The 25795-nt window shown below is 43.9% G+C and overlaps 2 long non-coding RNA genes and 1 pseudogene across 4 annotated transcripts in view; 2 read left to right on the forward strand and 1 right to left on the reverse strand.

Moving 5' to 3' along the window:
• LOC133052022 (uncharacterized) overlaps window positions 1–24935 on the reverse strand; it is a 49092-nt gene extending 24157 nt beyond the window's left edge. For both annotated transcript variants that reach the window (XR_009691992.1, XR_009691993.1), the window contains exon 1: window positions 24472–24935. This is a non-coding gene — a long non-coding RNA (uncharacterized LOC133052022). The remainder of the gene's footprint in view (window positions 1–24471) is intronic.
• Window positions 1–25073, forward strand: LOC133052021 (uncharacterized). Of its 2 annotated transcripts, none has more exons than XR_009691990.1 (8): window positions 1–421; window positions 17034–17342; window positions 17441–17648; window positions 18095–18163; window positions 19361–19670; window positions 22982–23297; window positions 23519–23728; window positions 24936–25073. It is a non-coding gene; the product is annotated as an uncharacterized LOC133052021 (long non-coding RNA). The 2 variants fall into 2 exon arrangements; XR_009691991.1 differs by having other exon boundaries at window positions 17066–17342.
• LOC133053371 (U2 spliceosomal RNA) lies at window positions 15051–15179 on the forward strand (annotated as a pseudogene).
• Window positions 25074–25795: the final 722 nt, after the last annotated feature.

The raw sequence follows: 25795 nt of genomic DNA on the forward strand, positions 1-25795 counted from the left end.
CTCACCGTGTGCTCAGAACTTGGACAACGCTGGTCACTGGTCACCAGAGGCTTGTCTTTAACAGCACTGAATACATGTCAACTGTCGTTTCTAAGAAGAGACACCTCCCCCATGCCTTAGGGATACACAGCTGACTTGGGAGGATTGATGTGAATGTTACATGAGGCCACGTTCTCCTCCTTGCTCTCTCATTGGTCTTTGGTGGGTACCAGACTCAGCAGAAGAGGCTGCAAGGCTTCTGGCCTCACAAACCACCTTGCCCTTGCTTGTCCCATTGGCTCCATCTTGGAGAACCATCTTACCATCAGTCAATCATGTTCCCCTGCCTCACGCCAATGCTGCATTGAGGTCCCACTGCCAAACCGTATCGCTTTTAGCCCTGGAGATGTCCCAGCTCCTCCCTGAGGTCTCGATGGAATGGGTAAGCCGGATCTACAATCTCCTTTATATTGTCTGTGTGCTGATGGAGAGACTTACTGATGGAATGTATTCATAAATATCTTAGAATACGAAATAGGCTTCCCTGGTGGTTCAGATGGTAAAGAATCTGCCTGCAATGCAGGAGACCCAGGTTTGATTCCTGGGTTGGGAAGATCCCCTGGAGAAGTGAATGGCAACCCACTCTGGTTTTCTTGCCTGGGAAATTCCAGGGACAGGGGAGCCTGGCGGGCAGCAGTCCATGGGGTCGCAAAGAGTTGGACGCAACTTGTACCCTGAATACAAAGTACAAGTTCTGCTGTCTCCTAGCTTGGAAGCAGCACATGGGCAACGTAACATGTACAGTACTGTGCAATCCTTCTCAGGAGCCACATGAAACAGGAAGCTTCTGGGAGGTTCCTGCAAGCATGTGATAGCTAGCTGTGGTTTCAGGGCAACAGTCAGGTAGCTCTTGCATCAGGAAACGTTCGCACGAGACACACTTTCTGGCTTCTGTCTAACTCTAGTGTTAGTTACACTGTCCTTTTTCCACTTTGAAAAGAAGCAATTTGATTTCTTACACTGTATGTATTTTTTCTGACTGCAACCATGAAAAGGACCATGAACTAGATCCAGCAGAGGAGAGGCCTGGTTCTGGGGCCTCTTCTCAGCTGCTCTTAAAGAATTCCTCGGATTGAGTAATTTTCCCTTTTGAGCCACGATCCCTCAAACTTCTAAAGAGATCACTTAGAGAAGGCAGAGCCTGGCTCCACTAGGGCAACTGAGTGAGCCCTCCTGGGGAACGAAGCTGAAAGAGAACACCTTTAGCTGTCTTCTCTTAGGAATCTGATCTCGGTGCCAGTCGTTGTTATTTGTCACTACCAAACATGCATTAATGGTGAATCGGAGAGGCCCAAATATGCTCAGACTCCTAGAAACCTCTCGTTCAGCTCCTAGTGGCACTGGGTCAACTTTGCCCCTTCTGAGGCAGAGCAAGTCCACAGGCTTTGCAAACAGGTTACCCTCCCATTATGAAGAAAAAAACCAAACCAAAAAAACCCTGCTTACACCACTGATTTCAAATCCAACCACACTGCAAGACTGCAAGATGATGGATTTTGCACAAGGGTATTGAAGATCGAGGGGGAGCCTTTGTAAATATTTATGTATTTCCTCATTGACTTTTTTTTTTCTCTTCTAAACTTTAGACAGAGTTAGCAAAGGAAACAGCTGGTTCACAAGATCTCAAATGGAGGGTGATTTCACTCCTTCTCCGTCTGACTTTTCCATTCCTCACTCTCAAAGTCACACACCTTGATAAACAACCCAAGGGACATTTCTAAATTGATAATGCTCAGTTCTTAATAACTGCCCTAAATAGCCAATGCTTTCTGCCTCTTAAAAGTCACTAATGGTTTTCTACACTCACATTTTGGTCCTCCTATTAAGCTTCTTTCTCGCTTACCTGTTGCTGAGATGAAAATAAACGAATGAATACATCGAACAGGATTTGGATTTGGGATTCAACGCCCTTTTGTCCTCATGCCTCATACAAATTCAAGCCCCAAAAAAGAAGGCAAGACAAAGTCATGAGTAAAACAGAGACTGTAAAACTATTCCTGATATAATTGAAAGCAGATGCAGGAGTAACCTAGATAGCCAAGTGTTCTGGGTGGGAGGGTGTGGGCCAGGAGTGAAACTGACAGAGAAACAAACAAACCCTGCCTTCTCCGGGGGTCCAGCAGGCCCAGAGTCCACTGCCTCTCTCCCTGCAGGCTGACTTCTGGGAGAGACTTCCTGCCAAGGAAAAAACCTCTAATGGTCTCTGAGCTTTTGTCCTGTGAATTCTTCTCCCATTTTCAGCTTTCAAGGGCCCGTCATAGAGAAGGCCCTCAACCCTGAAACACCACTCTGTTTTGCATAAAGGTTTGCTTGGAAAATTCTAAATTCATGAACTTTAACATTCAGACTGATACTAAGATCTGAGCAGAGTCTGCAAGGCCAACTTCAACCTAGGAGTAACCTGTTGTTATTCACTCACAAGGTCACACAGATAAATGGTGGCCCCAAATGTCTTAAAAGCCCCAATCTCACAATTATCACTCTATGCACAAAACTCTCCATGCTATGGGCAGGACTTTGTGTATTCACATTCTCAAAGGCTTCATATTTCAATAACAGTCATCAAGTTTCCTCACTAGGAAGAACAACCCAAGCTCAGTTCCCTCTTCTGGCCAGCAAATTAGAACCAAGAGCTCAGGCTGACTGAAGCAGGCATTGCCCAGTTGGACTTGCATTTGTATATGTCACTTATTGCTTACTTAATTTGCTTGCTTGCAAGGTTGATTCAGTCATGTCGACTCTTTGTGACTCTATGGACTATAGCCCACTGGGCTCCTGTGTCCATGGGATTCTCCAGGCAAGAATACTGGAGTGGGTTGCCATGCCCTCCTCTAGGGGATCTTCCCAACTCAGGGATCAAACCCACATGTCTTACATCTGTTGCATTGATAGGTGGGTTCTTTACCACAAGTGCCAGCTGGGAAGCCCATGTCATTTATTGCCTTGCATCTAAGGCCAGTTTTAGCACAGATTTCAGTCTTTCTCCTTCAATTGGGGAGGAATGATCAAGTAAGCTAGATTTCTTTTTAAAAAGTCTTTTCAATGTTTCACTCTCTCTTGCCATTTCAACAAGTTTAGCCAAGAGATGCTAATGTGGTTATAAATGTTTATTATTCCAGTGGCTTCAATAATTTTATTGGGAACAGAATAGCCTCTAGAGAATGACAGACATTGCAGCAAGACATAGTTAGGGAGATTGCTTACAAAGTGTTTTTTTTTTTTTTTTTTTTTTTTAAAGGTCAGGCTACATGTATTCAATGATTTTCTGTGGGGTGGAAAAGAGGAACAAAGAACTATCACTAACTAGGTTACTTGGGTTTTGTTTTTATCAGACTGTTGTTCTGGTTGATTCTACCAATTGGGGGATATTTCAAATGGGTTTATATTTAGGAAGTGGGTTGCGATGGGGGTTTCTTAACCTTGGAACTAGTGACATTTTGGGTCAGATCATTCTTTGTTAAGGGGCTGCCCTGTGTTTTGACAAAATGTTTAGCAGCATCCCTGACCTCTATCTATTTGATGACAATAGCAGTGCCCACCCCGCATATTGTAAGAACCAAAAATGTTTCTAGATATCACCACATATGCCCCTGCTGGTTTGCCCCTTGTTGAGAACCATTGAATTGGGCAATTTTGGACTCTCCCAGGCAGCTTTCACTTGTACATCATAAGAACTCTAAGAGGAATTGGCTTATCTGGATATTTTTTGCTCAGTTCATGCTCCAAGGACATATGAAAAAGTCTCAGTGATGATGCCAGCCTCACAACATCACTATTCCTCCATCTATCTCCCCTTGTGACAACAGAAATGCCCACTATTATTTGAGGAGGCTTCAGTTAATCAAGGAAAACATCCCCATCAAAGTGCTTTACGTTAAATTAACAACAGTCCTTTTTCTTTCAGCAGCAGGCAAATTGCTGCTCTTGGTTACAAGATACGGGTATGTGTGTGGTTTTTAGCTCCTGCGTCTTTGCTTGTCTCTGAACTGACCATTTCTGCCTCAGAAATGCAGCGTTTCCTATGTGACTGTGGTCAGAATGCTTTGCAGTGCAGGAGTCGCTAATATCGGGTCATGCTACTTTTGCATTCCTCTGAGATTACAACATTCACAAAAAATCCCACCTCCCCTCTGCTTCTTGAACTTTTTCTTTTCCCCCTCAAATGGAATCCATATGGGATGGTGTGTCCAAGTCAATGCCAGGACGATGGAATGCAGATTGGTGAGGCACGCCCCTAAGCCCAACGAGAGCGTGGTAATTGATGGGGAGGAATCGTTCCATGTCCAAAGCTGAAACTTTGAGTTCAAGAGCTCTGGTATCAGAATTCCCCACTAAGTCTCACCTACCAGACAAACTGGTACTCTGATCCTCACTTTTGTTATGCTTGAGATAGATGCACATAAAAATATGAAGGGGCGGGGTGGGGGGTTGGAGAATGTCTTGTTTGTATTTGCATCAGACAGGGGCATCGCCAGCCACCATCCAGATCAGATCCAAATGAACAGAGACATCCCAGCTACAAAATGTCATCGCTGTAAGCTCATGATGCGATTTTCTAATCATAGATCTCCTTGTGTAAGGTCTGTGTGCAAGAGTCTGGGGCCCAGGTTTCCGAAAGCAACTTCCTGGTTGGGGACAAAAATATTTCAGGCAGAGGTCTATTTCTAAATTCTCGTCCTTTCTTTTCTCTCTGTTCCTTTTTTATTTTTCCCTTTCTCACACTTTCACTCCCCTTGTGACAAATCCAGTTCTCTTACTTGAAATGCTAATATGTGTGTGTTCTTTGGACCTCCTCCAATCACCCAGGCCTTGCACAGATGTGCTAAATAAATGCAAGCACAGAAAAAAGGTGTTTTAAAAAAAGAAAAAGGTTTTTATTGGGTGGGCCTGGTTTTTCCATACGATGTAACAGAAAAACCTGAATGAAATTTTTGGTAAATCCAATATATTCTCCCCTGCCCCTCTTGCCACCCCATATAAGCTGTAACAACCCCAGTCGACCCTGAGAAAGATGAAAATGCTATTTGGTGAAAATAATAACAATAAGGTAACTTCAACCAGTAGGAAATGTCTTCTAGTTCCACCACCTTCTATAATTAATAACTTTCAATCCAAAGCACCTCCTTCAGGTTCAAAATTCAAGTGGCTTGTGACAACAGAGAGAAGAGAAGAGAGGGACAGAGGAGTTTCTGAAAGTTTCCACTTTTCTGCCTCCACGAGTATAAATATTGACAGAGAACAAAAAGGCATAAAGGCACTTTATGATTAGATTTGATACTTCATTTTCTGTGGATGTTTCCTTCAGAATGCACCTAATTGAATCTGTTTGAACATGTAATTGTTTGTTATTTGATTCTGTGGAACCTTTTTAAAAAATCAGCACAAATTGAGCCCAGAATGCAAAAGCAGGCTAAAATCCTTAGTGGAGCTACAATCTGATGGTGGGGTGGCGGGGGGAGCGGAGGCAGGGGAAGAAAGAGAACAAACCATAATCAGAATCAATCAGTGAAAGTCCACAGTTCATTGGAAGGTAATAAGTAAAGTAGAGCAGAATAAAGGGAAGGGCCCTTGGGGCTGGTGTAAATGGAAACAGAGTGGTCAGAACAGGCCTCCTGGAGAGGTAACATATCTGAGCAAAGAAATGACGGGGGTGAGGGAGGGAGCACCGTGGGGGCTGGGGAGAGGTGCCCTCCAGGCAGAGGGAGCAGCTAGGGCAAAGAGTGGGAGACAGCTGGCATGGAGCCACAGCATGCATGGAGGCCAGTGTGCCCAGTAAGAGAATAAGGGCAGCAGGAAAGGATGAGGCCAGGGGGCCGCAGATCCTGTGGGTCCTGGCAGGCCACTCAAAAGACTCAGCTTCTGCACTTAAGGAAATAGGGAGCCAGTGCAGGTTTTTAAATAACAATTTGTTTTTCCTTACTGAGGTGAAAGTCACAAAAGTGAAAGTGACCAATTCAATGGCACTTCAGATACTCAAAATGTTCTTGCCTAACCCTACCTCTATCTAGTTCCAGAATGCTTTCATTATCTCAAATGGAAACCCACCCTCCCCATAAGCAGTCATTCCACACTTCATCCTCCTTGTCAGTCCCTGGGAACCACCAATCTGCATTATATCTCTAAGGATTTACCTCTTCTGGATGTTTCACATAAATAGAATCAATACACTGGTATTTAGTGACTGGCTTCTTTCACCTGGCATGACATTTTGGAGGTTCATGTATGTTGTAGTATATGTCAGTACTTCATCCTTTTTTATGGCTGTGTAATATTTCATTGTATGGGGAGACCACAGTTTGTTTATTTCCTCATCAGCCAACAGACAGTTGGGCCTTTCGGCTATTGTGAGTATACAGCTATATACATTGTAGGTTGTTAAGTAACAAAGGGACATGATCTCACTTGCATTTTATACAATACACGCAGTGCTATTTGATGAGTGATCTGGTAGCCCAAATTTGTAAATCCAATTTTAAATGGCAAAAGTAAACAAATGAGATTCATTAGACCCATCCCTCTGCCATGTGCTACCACCTGCTTGGCTTCTTCAAATGTCATGTAATCCCTCCAGAACTATATTTTTTTGAACAATTTTCCCTACCATTGGCAATTAAAGGCCAGTTGACTGTTAAATCCCAGAATCCTCTCAGTATTCAAAGAGTTCAGGTTTTCCAAAACTGACAGGGATTTTTAAGGAGAAGCAATGATGATGAAAAATGGAACTTTTTCTCCAACCAAAAGGGGAAACCACTCTTGCTTAAAAATAAAAATGAACCAAATGCATCGTGGTGTCTGGAAATGGATCTTGAAACAGAACAACAACAAAAAAAAGATAGCCGGGGTGTCCCTGAGCTCTTGAGGCCAAGGCAGCGCCTGACTCAGATGGAGAGTTTTCAACACTTGCATTCCCTTTTCCTCCTCCACCAAATAGTTTGCGTGCCTCCGACCTTCCAGACACTGCTAGGTAGCAGAGACCAAATAACAATGACACATTTTTCCTGTTGGTCACCAAGCAGCTGTGAAAACACCAGGGGGCCAACATGCCAGGCCTTGGGGCCCCAGGAAGCGGAGCCCCGGGCATCAAGCCTCTTCCTCAGTTTAGAAGGAGCTTCTGGCTCCCTAGCTCTCCATCCCGTTTTGAGTCACAGATACCGTTCTGATAAGGAAAATGAGTCGTGTTCCGGTGACAGCATCTCCTCACTGTCTGGGGTGGCTGGAAGGCCCGGGGGCAGGGGCGGGTGGCCTGGCTGATCTCTGAAATCAAAGCCTAAATGGGAAGCTCTTCTCTTTTCCCACAGGGAGTGCCACCCCTCCCCACCCCCAGATTCCTCCCATGAAAGCTGTGAAGAAGCCGAGGCTGGAACAGAATGACTCCTGGCATTTACTGTGCCAGCAGCGCCCCTCCATCAGCTCCAGAGAAGCAGTGTGTGTCTGTGTGCTTCCTGGGGGCAAAAGGGATAGTGAGGGGCAGATAGTGAGAGCGCCAGCCCGCCAACACCTTTAGCCAGGTGCAGTCTTGGTGAAAGCATCCAGTCTTGAAGAGGAAAGAGTGTCCCTCAACACGATTTCCACACACTCTCTGAGGGGCAAAGTGACTCTTAGAGGAACAGGAAAATTAGCTGGGAGCTTGCTCCAGGAGCCCCTTCCTAATTTCCCTAATTTGGAAGGGGGAAGGGGCTGCTTAAGAAAGGCTTCTTTCCTAAAGATGGGTTGAAAGTTTGCAAAATACTGCTGTCTGGTGGTGGTCTAGTCACTAAATTGTGTCTGACCCTTGTGACCCCGTGGACTGTACCCACCCCCACTGTCACCCCGCCCCCCCCCCCCCCCCCCCCGCTCCTCTGTCCATGGGATTCTCCAGGCAAGAATACTTGAGTGGGTTGCCATTTCCTTCTCCAGGGAATCTTTCTGACCCAGGGATTGAACCTGGATCTCCTGCATTGCAGGCAGGTTCTTTACCATCTAAGCCACCTGTCTACACCATCCTATAATCTGGGGACCCCCATACCACCCCAGGCCACTTGTTGCAGATAACGTGATGCTGAGAAGACCACATGCTTTGACTCCACTGACAAAGAGTCTGGCTTTCTCATGCCTCCTGGCCTTGGCCCCGGCTGTGTCCTGCACCTAGAACAGTGTCACTGACACACACTCCATCCTGGCTTCCAGCAGCCCAGCCAGCGTTGGCTGGCGAGTCTCAACTTTTACATCAATTTCACAGGGGAATCTCCTCTGCTCACCACACCTACAAACGAACACACAAAACCTACTGATTAGTTTAGGTGCCCATTCGGAGGCCCCTGCACTTGCCTTTCTCAGAAATTTGATCCCACTGTACTCTAGTATGATAGCTTCATCAGTGACAGAGTACCTGGCAAGAAGTGGGCAAGTATTCAATAAATGTGTTCTGAATAAATGGATGAATGAAGCTATAAACAATAAATAGCCCAGTGGCCACAATATACATCCCCTTACAAAACACTGAGCTAGAGAGAGGATAGACAAAGCTAGATAGATCTCTGATCAGAGTTCATAACCCCCCTCTCAGAAGAAATATTTCAAGCTTTTATTTTAATAGCAGCCTCACACTATAAATGACTTGCCCAAGTCATCAGTGATAAAGTCAAGTTCTAGTTCATGGAAATATTGTTCTGTATATTATCCTATGTATATTTACAATTTTCAGATTCATTTTACTTGAAATAAATGTTATGCTGCTAGCCTTGGAATTAATCACATTAATACTATAGAGAATGTATACTGAATATCAAAATACAGGAATGTAAAGTTACAAGAAGTCTGGCACGCTCATCTGGGCCAACTCCATTATTGAGAAAGTGAAAGCCAAAGAGGTTAAGTGACTTCCCCAAAGTCACAGAGCTGCTAGATAAGAGGTGGGGATGGAATCTAGATTTTTCAGATGCTAAATTCAGTACTTTTTCTACCATACAGCAAAGATGATTGGTTATGGACAAATCCTTTGAACAGAGCATGTCTATACTTGGGGCCTGCTTGTGTTTATAAAACCACACATACCCAGCCATCCTAGAATGATTCCTGTTGCAGAAATCCTCTGCCAGTTTCAGAGCATGGGGTCCAGTGTGGTGACAGAGTTAAGAGTTAGCTCCGAGGTCAGATTACCTGGGTTCAAATTCTAGCTGTGTGACCTCTGACGAATCACTTAGCCTCTGTACTTATTTATCACTTGTAAAGCATGAGTATATAGGGGCTTCCCAGGTGACTCAGTGGTAAAGAATTCACCTGCCGTGCAGGAGACGTGGGTTTGATCCCTGGGTCAGAAAGATCCCCTGGAGGAGGGCATGGCAACCCACTCCAGTATTCTTGCTTGGGAAATCCCAAGGATGGAGGAGCTTGGCAGGCTACAGTCCATAGGGTCGCAAAGAGTTGGACACGACTGAGCACGCACGCCCGCATGCAAAATGGGCATAATAGTTCTCATCTCAGAGGGTTGCTATGAAGATTAAACTGTTAACTACATGTAAAGGGATTCAGAGAGTGCCTGACTCATACTAAATGCTAGTAAATGTCAGCGAAAACCATCTTGGCTCAGAAAACGGCTCACTGCACACATAGGAGGTCACTGCTGGTTCACCTGAGTTGAGGAGAGTACTTATGGGCAATGGTCACCAGAAGGCCTGGTGGGCGCTGATATTATCTTTCCTGATCTGGTAACTGGTTCCCTGGTCATGTACAGTGTGTAAAAGTCTCTCAGGATGATCCCATGTGATCACCAAGAAATGTCAAAGGACTGATTTGACTCTGCCTGCAAGTTGACAAGGTGGCCTGCCATAGCCTTGTGGGTGTTGCCAGGAGACATGAGCTTCCTGAGTCAGAGACCAAGGACCAGATTGCTCACAGCATAGCAGGCAGCACGAGCTTCGGTCCAAGCAGTTCCCCTTCCAGGTGAAGTGGAGGGCCAGCTGGATGCAGTGCATGTGGCGGGTTTGTGTCATAGTTGAAGACCCCACACTGTAGGGACCCAAGTCTTTTAAAATAGGTGGTAAGTCCGTCTGATCTTTGCCCTGGAGAGAAATGTTGTCTTTATTATATTGGACTGATATTTGCTCTTGAGGGCAATCCTATCTCTGTCTTCCCAGGCTGTTTGCTCTACAAACATCCTTGAGAAGAGACTTCAGAATAAATGAAGTCTCTGCCACTGGTTCCAAGACTAGCAGAAAGGTGAGAGCCCCGTGGAGAATGGTCCCTCACCAACAATATGGATACTATTCTAATGTCCTGGAGGAGTAAATGGAAACCCACTCCAGTATTCTTGCCTGGAAAATTCCATGGACAGAGGAGCCTAACAGGCTACAGTCCATGCAGCCTCAAAGAGCTGGACATGACTGAGGGACTAGGCACTTTCTGACTAGGCACTAGGCACTACTGCGACAAAAAGGTTTTTTCAAGTGCTACCTGGAAAAAAAAGATGTTGTTTTAAGGTCAAATACATTTGGGAAAATCCAGAGTGAATGGTTCTCTTTACCATTGGACTTAACAGAATATTTCATATGCTGATGCATATCTTCAAAAATGGAGACAACAAATTTGCAGTCATTTCTCATCATTCACTGTTTCTCAAAGCCTTCCTACACATACATAAGAAGCAGCTGGAGGTCTGGTTAAATGCAGATTCTGATTCCACATTTAGATCTGGGGTGGGGCCCAAGACTATCTCCGGCAGGCTGCCAGGAGCTGTGGGTGCTTCAGCTTACCAAGCACCACACCTTGAGTCATGAGGGGCTAAGAAACTGTCTTTTGCAGGAACTTCTCACAATATTGGATTCCATCAAACATGCTGTGAGAGTAGGCTCAACCCTAGCTACTGTGTCCAGTCTAACACAGGTGGAGAGAACCCACAGAAAATTCTCGAAAGCAACTTCTCGGTGATGTATAATTCTGGTCACTTGAAGCTGAATAAATGTAAAATTTAAAAATACTAGAATTCCTGGGAAGGCCTAAAATGACAGAGGTATTTCCTCCAGTGTAGGTAAAAATCATGAATGAGAGCCAAGTAGTAATGAAATGCTAGTTTTGCCATAAATGATAACCTCCAACGCTAACACCAATTGACTGTGATTTTGCAAAACAGATGAGTCCCAAGTTAATGAAGACCTGAACTGACAGAGGCTAAACTGCTGGTGGAAGATTTCCTGAGCTTCAAATGCAATGGGGAATTGAGCTGCCCTAGTCCTAACTAACTGGGCATTCCCCATGGATGGGTGCCATGGACAGAAAGCTGTTTCCAGGTGGCTTCTGCACAGCCCTGGGCAACAGGGCATCAGTAGTGGAGCAGAGATGACTCAGCTATACCTCCTCCCATGCTTACCTTCCTTAAGAATCCAGTTTCAACCTTGGCTACACATTAGAATCAATGGAGAGGGTTTGGAAATACTCTTGATTGACTGGGCTCTTGCAGACCAGTAGCCTAGGAATCCCTGGGGACAGGGCCCATGCATCAGTAGTTGTAAAAATCTCCCCACTGATTCTGATGAGAACTGTTACCCTTCACCTTAGTGAAGGAAGTGAAAGCCATTTCTGTAGACAGAGCATAAATCAACCAAGTACACCCAGTTTCCCCCCTCCTGCACCTCTGATTCCGCTACTAAGAACCACCAGGTTTTGAGAAGACAGACCAACAAGAACAAGGTTCATTTCCTCTAGAAATCACCACGTCTCATCTCCCTAGAGCTCATGTTTGGCACCAGGGTTTGGTCTCATTTTTAGAGCATCTGAGCACAGAAAACTCCCTACGTTGGACTTTGAAGGATATTTGACTGGGGTGAAATTAATGCTAGCTCCTATTTATACCTTGAGGATGACATTATCTCCATCATTATGAATGATAGAGGAATTCTGCAGGATCATACTGTTCAGTGAGGATGTCTGGGTTTGGGTCACAGCTTCCTGTATTTACTAGCTGTGTGACCAAGTTGGGCTAGTACCTTCACCCCAAGCATCCTAGTTTGTTCAAACATAAATGGGGGACTTTGTAAAGGTTCATAGAGGTATAAGAAACATAAATAGAAGGAAATTCATGAAAAGGACTGTTCACAGTGTCCAGGGCCTAGGAAGCCCTCCAAAAATACCAGTTATTTTATAAGTTGATTCGATCTCATTCAAATTCATGAACCATAGACTGGTGCCAGTCTGTGGACTATTTATTATCCTCCTCAATTAGATATGTAAATTGAGAGTAAATGTTGAGAAACTTTTATACTTATTTGGCAGAAAAATTATACATCTATTAAATCTAATAATGAACCTCTTAGGTTTGCATTTTATGTGTCTTTATTGAATGTTTCTAACTCCTTTTTGTTTCACTTTATAAAAGTATTGCTCTAAGGACTGGGTATTTTGTGTGTCTTTTGATTTACTTTTTCCAGTCATTCATTTTTACTTCATTTTATGAAAGTATCTTTCCATAAATAGACTGGAGATTAAAACACTGGTTCTTCACAGAGAGTTTGAGCATAATTGGTTTAAAAACAAATTGATAAATACTGTGTCATAGAAATTAATGGAAAACTCACTGCATTTGTTTTCTATACTGTATAACAAACTATCACAACTTTAGTGATTCAAAATAACATGCATTTATTAGCTCCTTGGGTCAGGAGCCTGGGCTCAGAATGACTAGGCTCTTGGCTCAGAGTCTCACAAGGCTGCAACAAAGGTGACAGCTGGCCTTCAGTCAGAGTTTGGTTTCTTGAAGCTATAGGACTGGAATCCCCTGTTTTCTTCCTAGTTGTCAGCCAGGGGCTGTTCTCAGCTCCTAGAGGCTGTCCAGAGTTCATTGCCACATGACCCTCTCCCAAAATGGCAGCTGACTTCAAGATTGGCAAGGGAGAGACTCTTACTTCAGTCCCTTCATACAAGGTCTGATGTAATATAATCAAGAGAGTGCCACCCCCATACAGCCAGAAAAGATGAAAACCCTAATTTGAAAAGATACATGCACCCTTATGTTCAGAGCAGCATTATTTACAACAGCCAAGACATGGGGACAACCTAAATGCCCATTGACAGAGGCATGGATAAAGAAGATGTGGTCTGTATATACAAGGGAATATTACTCAGCCTTAACAAAGAATGAAATACTGCCATTTGCTGCAACATAGATGGATCTAGAGATAATCATACTCAGTGAAGGAAGTCAGACAGAGAAAGACAAACGTCACATGATGTCACTAATAGGTGGAATCTAAAAAGAATACATGATGCTGCCCTCCTGTATCAAGCCATGGGGTCTGGGTCCTCTCCCTTCCATCTGGGGGGGCGACCGTGAGGCTTAGCAAATCAAGTCATAAAAGGTGATACAGCCTCTGTTCAGTCCTCTCGAGTCACTCACCATGAGAAAGCAGGAACCAGTCTGTGAGGCAGCCCAGCTGCCACATGGAAGGTTCAAGTGTAGAAGTTCTGGCTACAGCCACAGCTGATGTACCCGTGGATGCTAGCCTGCAACAGAGGAGGGTGAGTTGGCCAACAACCGTGGCCCTTGGCCTTCAAGCCATCCCAGGAGACACCACATGGAGCAGAAACAAGCTGTCCCCACTGAGCCCTGTCCAAATTGCAAGTTCAAAATGAATGTTGTCACTGTTGTGAGCCAGTAAGTTTGGGGTGATTGGCTGTGCATCAATAAAGAACTGGAACAGAAAATAAATAAATAAAAATAGTACAAATAAACTTATTTTAAAAATGAATAGAACCACAGACATAGAGAACAAATTTATGGTTACCAAAGGGGAAGGGGTGGGGCGAGGGATAAAATACGAGGTTGGGATTAACAGATACATGAAAAGTGAAAGTGTTAGCCACTTAGTGGTGTCCGACCCCATGGATTGTACATACTGCTATATGTAAAATAGATGAACAGTAAAGATTTGCTATACAGCATGGGAAGTATATTCAATATCTTATAACAATGGAAAATGGAAAATAATTGGAAATATTTCCAATGGAAAATATTTGAAAATTGGAATATAATTTTCACTTACATAATTGAAATGGAAAAAAGAATTGAAAAAAGAATATAGATATGTAAATATATATGTATAACTGAATCACTTTGCTGAACACTTGAAACTAACACAGTATTGCAAATCAATTATAGTTCAATTTTTAAAAAGAGAGTGCCATCCCATCAGTTTTGCCATATTCTACTGGGTGGAAGCAGGTCACAGGTTTCCCTGCCACTTAAGGTGAGAGGATTAAATAAGAATGTAACTCATGAAGGGTTGCCTTAGGGTATGTCCACTACAGCCATCTACAGATCACTGTATTTTAATTGGTTGAGTCTTTCAATAGTGAACCACCAATCACTGTATATGTATGTGTGTGTGTGTGTGTGTGTGTGTGTAATATATTTGGCAGCAAGAAGCATACATCTATTTGCAAGGAATATATTAAAAGAATCAGAGAGAAGTTGGATAATTTGATGCTCATGTAACATCAAGCATAAGGAAGCCAATCTACGAATTAGTCCTGCCAAACTGCCATGGCACGATTTTCAAATACTGCCCAGAAAAGAAATATAACTTTTGAGTTCCACCTTTTATAATGCTGACACCTCCAAAAAAAAACTGGTGTGCTTTCTTCTGCAATTATTTTCTGATGAATATGGAGTTCAACATAACTGCCCTTGAAATGAGGGACTTAAGAATGTGAAAGCTATTGACCATGTTAATAGTGATTCCCAATAAAGATGTACTTATCCTCCAAAACTCCCTGAAATATAATCCTGTAGCTGGGGAAATTGCTTAATAAACCTCTTTTAGTCTTGGCTAATATTTATAGACTATGGGTCAGTTGAGGGGGACTTTTTTAAAAAGCCCGGTTCCCTACCTGAATCTACTTGAGAACTCCCCCAAGGGCCTGGCCTGCTATTTATTCACAGCAGGATGGATTTGCTCATGGAATCATCTTCTTTCAGGAGAAGCCCCAGATTGGCAGAACAACAATGCAGAGAGCCTGTTTGTACACATAGGAAAGATACCATCGCTTCTCGGCCTTTTGGCTAAGATCAAGTGTAGTACATAGGAAAGATACCTCACAATTTCAAGAACTTTGGGGATGTGCTCATGTATATTAAACATACAGTGAGTGGAGGAGAAACATGACCCTTTAAAGGGGAACAAGCCATCAATAATGGAGCACAGCTAAAAATATTGGATGGACGGTCATGCAACATAAGTCATTGCGTCAATAACACTGCCTTCTGAATTTTAAAGATTTTTAATGGAGGGAGAGGATATGGGGCCAGGAGTGGAGGGGCTGAAGTGGAAACTGGTAGAGATTATTTTAGGGGGAGTCCATTTGAGCCCAAATAACATTGATTGGAAGAATGCTAACTCAGCCTTCAGCAGAGAGAAGATTAATCTATTTATAGAATAGCTGTGCATTGCCAATGCTTGGTTCCCACACATTACCCCCAAATACCTCCCTTTCTGCTTCTCCCAGATGATACTCCTTTTTGCTCTTCTTCTAAAACCTTTCTGCCCTTCTTCCAAAACCACTGACCTTATTCAAAAGCCATTTGGTTGAAGGAAACCAAAGTCTCTCAGAGTGGTTTAAGAGTAAATGAAGAATTTATTAGAAACAAATGTTCAAGTATTTCCTGGAACGCAGAGGGATGCACACAAGAGTTAGAACTAGAATAGCAGCAGACCCCGGGGAGACTCCCTGTGTCCTTTTCCTTTCCTCTCTCTGTTCCTGTTCCTTCCTTCTTTGTCCCTATAGCTAATTTTCTCTTTCTGCTTGTACAGTGCCCAAATGTGGCCACCCCAGTCACAAACACTGACCAGAATCACTTGGTCCCCATTCTACCTTCCTGGGTGGGGTGGGGGGGGGTCTGATTGGCCCAGATGATAATACCTCCCCCTCCCTACAGTCGAACTGTGTGTAATTCTTCAACACTGTCACAGCACTTTGATAAAATGATAAACTTCATGTTCTACAATGTGAAGTGAAAAGTGCTAAAAAAAAAAAAAAAAAAAAAACGCTTTGTATTTATTGCATGGGTGTGACTCTTCTAGAACCGCTTTGAAGAAAGATACTAAATACTCTAAGATACAATGGGGTGTTTCAGTTATAGCTTGTTGCCTAATAACAAACTGCAAAATTTAGTGTCATAAAATGATTACTTATTGTTTCTCATGATTCTGTGGGTAGACTGGTCTTAGCTGGGTGGTTTTCTGCTCTATGAGACATTGGCTGAGGTCACAAATTCAACTGCACTGAACTGCTGGCTGGGCTAGGCTAGAAGGTCCGAGAAGGCTTTCCTCACCTGTCAGACACCTTGGCTCTCCTCCGGGTGGCCTCTCCATATCATTAGCTTGGGCTTCCTCACAGCATGGAGTCTCTGCATAGTCAGACTTTTCACGGCAGCTGGTTTCCAGAGGGAAAGTGACAGTTGCTAGGCCTCTTGAACTCTGGGCACAGCAGCACCTCTGTAGACTTCTGGTGGTCAAAGCAATTCAGGACACCAGCCCAGGTTCCAGGGGGAGAGACCCCAACTCTTGATAGACGGAAGAGTGCGTGCATCCATGGAGAGAAGGAACTCAGGGCAGATAACTTGGGAGCCCACCAGAGAGGGGTCAGCATCTTAGTGTTTGGAATTATAAGGGAGGGGATATTATTTCTTCTTCTTTCTGTTTTTCTGTACTTTTAAATTCTCCAACAAGCACTATGTTAATAATAATAGCATCAGTAGCAGTTTTTCAATGAGCTTAAGTTCGTAATAATAATTTATTAAGTGGTGCCACAGTGAATATCTGGAATTAATAGATCAAGGGGAAGATGTTTCCATGCATTTGAAAACATGACACTTGCTGGGAAATAATGTCTACAGGAAATTCTTGGCTTTGCCTCTCTCCAGAGTAATAAAATCTAGCCACAATGGCAGCTGAAGCACAAGAGGAAAAATAATATTTCTTGCTGTCAACTAAAAATAAATGCCTGCCTTAACTACTGATTCCTAGTCATGTAGCTTCTCTTGTGTTTGTCCGAGGAGTATGGCCTTCATCCTTGAGAATAAATAGACTGACCCTGCCAGAGGCCATGAGCATCTTTTATATAAGACCTTCTCTGATACAACCAATCTGACAGCCACTCCGGGGCCAGGAGGCTCCAAATGTGATGTCTGCTGGCTGCTGCTCGGAAGAAACACTTTCATCTTCTCTAAAATGCCTGCGCACTCATTCTTGCCATCAGCCTGCCTCAGTACTACCATACGTTCTGGAACGCAACATCAGATGAGCTCCTTTCATCCAAGTGATTTCTATACACAGGTAACATTGGGCCCTCTCTTACCTTCCCAGCTTTGTCTTCCACCAGCCCCCTTTCCACAGGCCCTCTGACCACATCTATCACCTCGCTCTTTCTCCAGGAGATGCCCAGCCCAGGCTCTGACTGTTTCAAATGACAGGACTTGCCTCCAGTCCTGGTCCAATTCCCTGCCTCCAGGAACTTTCCGTCGATCTTCAGGTCAAGTTTTTCTCCTCCATCCCCATGTTCCCCAGCACTCTGCTCTGCAGATCTGCCCTCAGTGCTGGAAATGGGAAGAGGAGGAAATTCTAGATCCCTGCTCTTGGAGAGTACGTGCTTGGTCCAGGGTAGAGAGATGTGATGTCATGTTGGGGGCGGGGTGGCCATCATGGAGCTCTATTTGGGGAGCTATGAACCCAGAAAGGGGGGCACTTAGTCCAGCCCAGGCGCCCGGGAAGCGGCCTGAAGGAAAAGAACACTGCAACGGGGTCGCAGTGAGCCCTCAGGCACAGAGGCAGGAAAGCCCCTGGATTGGTTTTATGAGACCGGATTCCCCCACCACAGGCAGCTCCAGGTTAGAGGACGACATGTCACTGGTCGCCTCTGCAGTGGGAAGGCCCCCTGGACCGCAGAGGTTCATCTATGTGACATTCATCCCAGCCCTGGGCTCACACAGAAAGGGGGTGACCTACACTCCCAACTCTACCGAGGGGGAGCCCCAGGGATTGCAAACAGCCAAGATACCATGCCTTTTTCTCTCTCCTTCTCTTTCAAGTGGACAGTGGAGTTTCCCAGAGGCGAGCGTCCACAGACTGAACACGGAGTGGATGATGAGCGAATCCAGGTGTCTGCTGAGATGTCATTTATAAAACAGATATAATGTACAACCTGGCCACTCTTCTCGTCACACACTTCTGTGTTTAGGAACAGAGAGCTGGTTTTTTCCCCAAATAAAAACAGATCAGATTAATAGTCAAGGAGCTTATTGTTATATTGACATACATTAATATTTTAAATTTTCTTGGGTTGAATTTCTACTGTGGTCAATTTGGAGAGATTTGGCCCACATAAACGAAGCCTCTTTGAAGTCCTTGATAAATTCTAAGAGTACGAAGTAGGGCTGAGACCAAAACTTGGGGACTTGTAGGTATGGTTCACCCTGGAGCCAGATTCTTTGGTTACAATCTTTGCTCTTCTAATGACCAAGCTATGTGACCTTGGATTAGATTCTGAACTTCTCTGTGCTCATTTCCTCCATCTATACAGTTGAAATACCAGTAATAATGCCACTGCAAGGATTAAAGCATTAATCGGGGAAAGCGCTTCCGAAAGGTGCCTGGTGCCTGATTAGTGTTCAGAAAGCATTAGAAAACATCGGGGCTTCTCAGGTGGCACTAGTGGTAAAGAACCCACCTCTCAATGCAGGAGACATAAGAGACACGGGTTCGATCCCTGGGTTGGGAAGATCCCGTGGAGGAGGGCATGGCAACCTACTCTAGCATTCTTGCCTGGAGAATTTCATGGACAGAGGAGACTGCCAGGCTCCAATTCGTGGGGTCACAAAGAGTCGGACACGACGGAAGTGATTTAGCAAAAAAACACTAACCTACACTCAGAGAAGCACTCTTGGGCTCTGGCTCCTGTGCTAGCCTCTAGTGACACAGAGATGACAAATTCAGAATCAGCATCCTCAAGGGACCCACAGCAGGCAGGAAGAGCCCAGTGAAACAGATCATGTGTGTGTGGACTTGGCCAGGACCTTCATGAAAAGAATTTAAACATCTTGCTCCAGCGAGATGCTGCTGAGACAAACCCATCATTGAGTCTGGAACGTTCTGAACTGACATATTTTTCAAGAATGTTTACAAAGCTTAGATTTCATAAAAGAAGGGCTGCCTGGGAGGCTGGTTACTGGAGACACTCCTTCCCTGACTTGCCTTAGCAACTTGTTTAATAAACAGCAAACATCTGGTGTGTTCTCAACACTCTGCTCAGAACAGAAGGACATCAAGATGGTTCATAGACACCTCTTGCCTTGCAGGGACTTCCAGAACTGAGAGGAACACAACCTGACCGTTACGATGCACCACGAAAAGTACATGAAAAGAGGCAATGGAGACACCTGACCTCTCTGACCTCGGTCCTTCACCTATCGGATGAGTATAGCACTGCATAACCAAAGATTCTTCCTGATCTAAAACCCCAGTCCTGCATTCACCTGTTATCCATCCTCTCAGAAACCAGGTTTCGAGTTTGAGGGTCATGTGTCATCATCATTAACCTTGGAGGAGCTGTGTTATGTGAGCAATAATATTCCCAGCTTATCAGTGGAGCCACTGGGACCTGGGCAGGTTCGTATGTTGCCATGGTGACTCCATATGTTTCTTCCTTTGTCTATTCCCCCCCTTGTATTTTTATGTGACAAAAATCACAGAGAGGCACTATTCCGTCTAACACAATGTTATTGCCTTCCTTATTTAGTTCATTTCCTCGGATAACCACAAACACTAAGTTTTTTTCTCTTAACATAACTTAAAATATAAGGGTTAGACAATCAGGCATAAGACTATTCGATTTTAGAATTTGGATGTTACATCCTGTATCTTACAATGGTACTATTGAGAATGTCTCAACCTAGCTAATATTCACAGAAGGATGCCAGAACTTGATTTTATTTCTGCCCTGGATGCAGAAAAATACCCAAGCTATCACTTATACTTGTATAGAGAACACTGATTCTAATCACTTGAGTATTGAATTTCCAGCTTAAACGTCTATACACTCGCAGGAAGCATTTTACTAATGTAATGCTTTGGTACACAGCCAAAGCTAAAAGAAATTTAGGACAATCAAATGGAAGAGAGACTCAGTACAGGATTTTAGGCTTCCATTTTTTTTTTTAATGAAACAAAATCTATAAATTTGGAGAGACCTGATGGAACCTAGCTCAGCCACTAGATCATTACTGACTCAATTCCATGACCTGTGCAAGACCTTTGACCCTTTTTAAATTCCTATCTCTCCATCACTAAGTAGTCAATGTTGCACTTGATCACCAATGGCCTACTTTTTTTTTAAGTACTAGAAGATTCTTAAGATAAAGTCTTCAAGTTGGGAATACTCAGTTTTTGCAAGTATCATTGGATTCCCACCTAATATATATATAAGAATTGTGGAATGATGAGCCCCACTTAACCAAATTTCTTGAATTCTAACGTCTGTCAATTTCACCTCTTGCCAAAGTGCCTGTGTCTGCTTATTCCCCTTGTTCCCGCAAATTGCTTTTAATCAGCAGTCTGCCATATGCAGGGGCCTGAGCAGTCTGACAATCCATCCTCTTGGAATTATGCATAAAACAAGGGCAACGAGGCCTGAGTCACAGCCAAGACCCAGTCAGCTTAGAGGATACACAGGCTATTTTACTGTAATGAGTGGAATCTTGGGGTCGGAGAGCCCAAGGTAGATATCTACCCAAGCCACAGGTAGATAAACAAAGTGCCCAGTCTCACCACATCTCTATCAGTTAATCATTGGTGTCATTCTGTCCATCTTTTCTGACTCAAGAGCACGGTTTCATGCAGTCAGACTCACAAGGCTGTCTCTATCAGCTCAGGCTAGCAGACCTTTTCAACTTTTCCTTGGATGACTCGTCTTGTTTACAAGATATAAACTCTGAACTTTAGCTAACAACTGCTTTCTCCCCGCCTCACCACAAAGCTCATGTCAAGAGCCTACCTTCCTTCCTAGGAAAGCAAACTTGACACCAATGCAGGATACATACTTGGGAAGGGAGCTTCCTGGCTGGATAAGAAGACTGAAAATAAGGATGCTGAGGAATTTGCTAGCAGGGAGGTGGACAGACACACGGGTTCCGAGCATCAATATGTGTCAGAATCCCTGAACCCCACTCAGAAATTCAGATTCGGAAGATCTGGGGTACAGTCAGGAAACGGCAACTTAAATTCACACTCCAGGGGGTTTCTGATGGGAGAGGGCTGAGGACGCCTGTGGGCATGGAGGTTAACGTGGTAAAACTGTTTACAGAGTACACAGAGCAAGCAAACAAAATCAGACAATGCATGGGTCAGCCCCTGGAAGGGGACGAGAAGCCCTTGTTCTGACCTGGAGAGGTATTTGTACAAAAGCCAGGATAATTTCCTTGCTGAAAAGAAAAATGTCAAAGGCAGAATAAAAAGCACATAAATATGGCGTATTCGAACGTCTTGTAATCTCATGTAACAAGAAAATTTTGGCAACAAAGACAGCTACTAGATTCACTCCCAGATTTGAAATGACACCAAAAAGGGTCTGCATGCCATCTGGGAGACGGCGTTTAAAACACACACACACACACACGTATCTCAAAGGGACAGAATTTTTGTGAGTCTTTAATACATGAACAGCACAAAAAGATAAACCTGAATGGAGAGTTTGGTCCCTTTGATATGGGACACATGCAGTTTAGCACAGTTACTTTGAATCAGCAGGTTCTTAGCTCAAAAATCATTCTGAAACAGTGTATGTTCCTTTGGGGACCCCTTACCCATCTCCCAGCATCCCTGACCTCCATCTTATAAATCTCAGTCCCTCTAGGACCCACCCGGCTTCCATTTCAGGAGCAGAGCCCCCATCACAGATGTCCCCTTATTCCTCCTACCTTCACCTCAGCCAAGTTCCCATCCCCTGAGAACCACTCAATCGGAGAGCTGTCAGGCAAATGAAATTTAATAAACATCACTCCACACCACACGCTAACCCTCTCCAAAATGGGAAAAGCAAGAAATTTGTTAACCCAAAGAAACGGCCCTTAATGATCACTACATTTGAATGAAGGAGGCCTTTTCTCCCAGACTCTCAAACAGTCGGCCTAGATGACATTTGTGCTGTCTGGCCAGAAAAGGCTAGTTCAAGCTAAAAGTCACCATCACTTATTGCTAATCTGCACCAGGCATAATCCTAAACCCTTTAGTGGACTAACTCATGTAATCCTCACAACAATTCTAAGAGATGAGCACTGTTATTGTCCTGGATTTACAGATGAGGAGGAGGAGGTATAGAAGGGTTCAGTGACCTGCCTTGCTAAGGTTAGCATGCCTCCAAAAGGGTAGAATTGCCTCTCTTAGCCCCACCTTCTACCGTCATCAAAATTGGAAGTAGCCCCGGACTCTCTTAAATCAGCTGTGGCTGCATTTTTTTCTGTGTCAGTGAGAATTACGGATTCCCAGTTTCTCTAGACATCACTGATTATTTCCCTGAAATATAAAAAGAGTGTATGTGTGTGTGAGTCGCTCAGTCATGTCTGACTCTTTGCGACCCCATGGACTGAAGCCTGCCAGGCTTCTCTGTCCATGGCATTCTCCAGGCAAGAATACTGGAGTGGGAAATATAAAAAGAATCCCTTTGATATTCTACCACCCATCTGCCCAACCTCATTTCTACCACCCGCCCCCACACCGTCATCCCCAAAAGAATCCTGGATTGCTCCTGTTCTGTCTGGGTCACCCCAGTTCTTAGCCTCAAAATAAAGGTTCTGGAAGCTGCTCTGCCCAGTCTCAAGCGAAGCTCCAGTTATGTTTCTCAGGCTAAAAAGAAAATCTCGGGCCTAATGGTAAGTATGCATTATTAACTGGATCCCTCTTGGTATTCTCCTATCTTCACCCAGGCTCAGCCTTCCCTTCCTCTTTCTCAATGGGCATGGCCACGCCCAGGAGGCTTTACTGAGGGAAACCCATTTCTAAGCATCAGGCCTGAAGGCAGCAGGATGGAGACACAGCAACAGTGATGAACATGGCCTATTTGAGGAGCCTGCTGGCCACCAGGAGGACAGAAGGCTTCCTCAAGTCATGGACTTCCAGTCTTCAATTTGGCTAAAGCTGGTCCAGATGACCAAGGAAAGAACAATCATGGTAGACGGATGCCAGCAAGGGTGGTTAAGGAGCTCAGAGCAACTGTTCAAGGCTTAGTCTGAGCCTAGATGGGTGAGCCTAGATGGGGTGAGAGGTGGGAGGGAGGCTCAGGAGGGAGGGGACATATACATACCTATGGCAGATACATGTTTATATATGGCAGAAACCAACACAATAGTGTAATTATCCTTCAATTAAAAATAAATTCTTCTAACAATTAACTCACAGGGCTTCAATGAACTCATCTACCCCCAAGCTACTCCAACAATATCAATCACGATTCTCATTTTCAGATAAAGTCAATAAAAGAAGGAGTACTACTCTGTAACGGCGCTCGGAGTCCCCTTCTCTGTCAGCCCCCACTTCTGTTCATGCAATTTTTAAAATTCAAGGAAGCATACACTTGTAGAAGAAGTCAGAAATCATCTGGTCCAACATTTACCCTTTCAGAAGAGACCCAGGGAGCTTCTCTACTTTCCAAAAAAACATACAGCTGGTTCTATGTAAGTTCTTACAGAATTCACTAAAATATTTACATTCCATTTCAGCTTTTCTCACAAAACAAATAAGCATGGAAGACAAGTGAAAATATGAGATATTGGAAATAATTTGCTACTTGCACATTTCCAGAGTACTAAATATGAAAAATAATACAGATATGTTTTTTCCCCCCCACTCAAAATGCAGGGCCTTATATTTCCATTCAGGGCAATGGGCAATGTATGCATAAGGGCCCCAGGTTGGGCAGGAGGGACCCCTCTGGCTGGATGAATGATTTGAGCTGGTGAGCAGTGGTTTGATAGGCAGGAAAAGGTGGGATCAAGAAGGGTCCTGAAATCTAGAGACAAAAGCCTAGTCTTCATTGCAATGACTAAAATGTAGCTCTTGAATGTTGCTGAGGAAGGAAGTTGGAATGGTGGTTAGTGTTTAGATAGGGAGAGGAGTAAAAAAAAAAAAAAAAGGTATGTCACACAAAGTAAACACAAAGAGGTATTATTCCTACTACATAGAGGCTAGTTAATTAAATGTCACCCTCCATGGAACCTACATCCAGAAAACCACAAGCACTAGGTGATGATGAAGCATTATCATTATTGCTGGGAATCATTAAGAGTAATAACATATGCCAAGGGATGGAGAATAAACGACGTTATAAGGACCTGACCTGCTGCTTTTAAGGAGGCACCAGTAAAGAGAATCATAAATCCTTATAATTCTATTCCAGAAATAGAAGTAGAGAACTCACAGTGGTAACTAGTCCTCATTTCTTCTTTTTCTGGCTATGGATCATTGAACTCTCTATTTATCAGCAGTTCTCCTTTGTGTGGCTCTTAGTAGATTTCTCAAGGGGAAAGGCAAAGGGTGTCAGATAACTCCCTCTCCCAAGTCTTCTGGGACTGGCACTTGAGCACATGACCTAGGCTCAGCCAATCAGAAAGTCTCAGTTAGGACTTCGCGTCTTCAGGGAGGCAGGCATTAGATTATTCTTGAGGGTAGCAGTGAAGTCAGGAGCCTAAAGGCGCGGGGAGGTCTAGGTATACTAGGTGTCAGCAGTAAGGCCCTAATGAGAATACAGCTTGCCCTTGGTCTTGGCCATCAGGCTCACTGTTAGTGGTTGTTTATTTTCTATACCTGATCTGTCATTTTCTGGTGATTATAATGAATGACCTATGTCCTTCTAATCAATTCCTTTTTTCTCGAGTTATCCAGCAAGGGGAACAAACCAGTCAATCCTAAAGGAAATCAACCCTGAATATTCATTGGAAGGATGGATGCTGAAGCTGAAGCTCCAGTACTCTGGCCACCTGATTCGAAGAACTGACTCATTGGAAAAGACCCTGATGCTGGGAAAGATTGAAGGCAAAAGGAGAAGAGGGTGGCAGAGGATGAGATGGTTAGATGCCATCACCGATTCAATGGACACTGAGTTTGAGCAAACTCTGAGAGAGAGTGAAAGAGAGGGAAGCCTGGCATGCTGCAGTCCATGGGGTCACAAAGAGTCAGACGCAACTTAATTAATAATTCAGGGCAAAGGCTTGCCTGAGTATTTGTAATACTAGTCACAAGACATTATTCTAACATGCCAAATAAGCACATTCACAATAGGTTTCCAAATAGCAATCTTTAGCATTTATCTTTTCTCTACATTCCTGAAATCATCAAGCCCCATCTTCACAATCAAAGTTCAGTGTGTCTGCGAAAGAGCTTCCTGTAATTAAAAATGGGGCTAAAGTCAGGTAGAATCACAGCACTCAGCTTGCTCCCAAGTGCTAGAAATACACAATGTCACACACTGTAAAAGGGCAGAGGCTCTATTCTGAACTATTCCAGTGACGCCTCTGCTCACAGAGGTGCCTTCTCCTCCTAAATATTAGCGTTGGCTTTCATGCCAACACGAAACATGCAACAGATCACTAGATTTTAAAATATACCCCAGTTAATCCAGGTTTTTTTTAATCTCTAGGAATTTGCACAATGAAACAATGATATCAAAATACCATGTTAATATCAGCAAAGGACAAAACAGCTAGAATCAACATAAATAGTCACCGGGAGGTAACTAATGAAAA

Source organism: Dama dama, chromosome X, assembly GCF_033118175.1.
Source record: "Dama dama isolate Ldn47 chromosome X, ASM3311817v1, whole genome shotgun sequence".
Lineage (NCBI taxonomy): Eukaryota > Metazoa > Chordata > Mammalia > Artiodactyla > Cervidae > Dama > Dama dama.